This window comes from Arachis stenosperma, chromosome 5 (assembly GCF_014773155.1).
Source record: "Arachis stenosperma cultivar V10309 chromosome 5, arast.V10309.gnm1.PFL2, whole genome shotgun sequence".
Lineage (NCBI taxonomy): Eukaryota > Viridiplantae > Streptophyta > Magnoliopsida > Fabales > Fabaceae > Arachis > Arachis stenosperma.
This window is the reverse complement of record NC_080381.1, coordinates 9208045-9208895: the sequence shown is the minus strand read 5'-3', so window position 1 is coordinate 9208895 and position 851 is coordinate 9208045. Positions and strand designations below refer to the sequence as shown.

General features: G+C 41.7%; 1 non-coding gene across 1 annotated transcript; it reads right to left on the bottom strand.

The window, feature by feature from the left end:
- Positions 1-366: 366 nt before the first annotated feature.
- Positions 367-474, bottom strand: LOC130984203 (small nucleolar RNA R71). The gene has a single exon (XR_009088152.1). It is a non-coding gene; the product is annotated as a small nucleolar RNA R71 (small nucleolar RNA).
- Positions 475-851: the final 377 nt, after the last annotated feature.

Genomic DNA, 851 nt, shown 5'->3' with positions numbered 1-851 from the left:
AAGGTGCTGGGTGACTTCACTGCACCTACTCCTGATTTTTATGGGAGAAGCATCTCTATCCCTGCCATTGGAGCAAACAACTTTGAGCTTAAGCCTCAATTAGTTTCTCTAATGCAACAGAATTGCAAGTTCCATGGACTTTCAATGGAAGATCCTCATCAGTTCTTAGCTGAATTCTTGCAAATCTGTGACACAGTCAAGACTAATGGGGTTAACCCTGAGGTCTACAGACTGATGCTATTCCCTTTTGCTGTAAGAGACAGAGCTAGAATATGGTTGGACTCTCAACCTAAAGAAAGCCTGGACTCTTGGGAAAAGCTAGTCAATGCCTTCTTGGCAAAGTTCTTTCCACCACAAAGATGGAGTAAGCTTAGAGTGGAAGTCCAAACCTTCAGACAGAAGGATGGAGAATCCCTCTATGAAGCTTGGGAAAGATACAAACAATTAATCAGAAGATGTCCCTCAGACATGCTTTCTGAATGGAGCATCATAGGTATTTTCTTTGATGGTCTCTCTGAACTATCCAAGATGTCTTTGGATAGCTCTGCTGGAGGATCTCTTCATCTGAAGAAGACGCCTGCAGAAGCTCAAGAATTGATTGAAATGGTTGCAAATAACCAATTCATGTACACTTCTGAAAGAAATCCTGTGAACAATGGGACTAGTCAGAAGAAAGGAGTTCTTGAGATTGACACTCTGAATGCCATATTGGCTCAGAACAAGATATTGACTCAACAAGTCAATTTGATTTCTCAAAGTCTGTCTGGAATGCAAAATGCACCAAACAGTACTAAGGATGCTTCATCTGAGGAAGAAGCTTATGATCCTGAGAACCCTTCCATGGAAGAGGT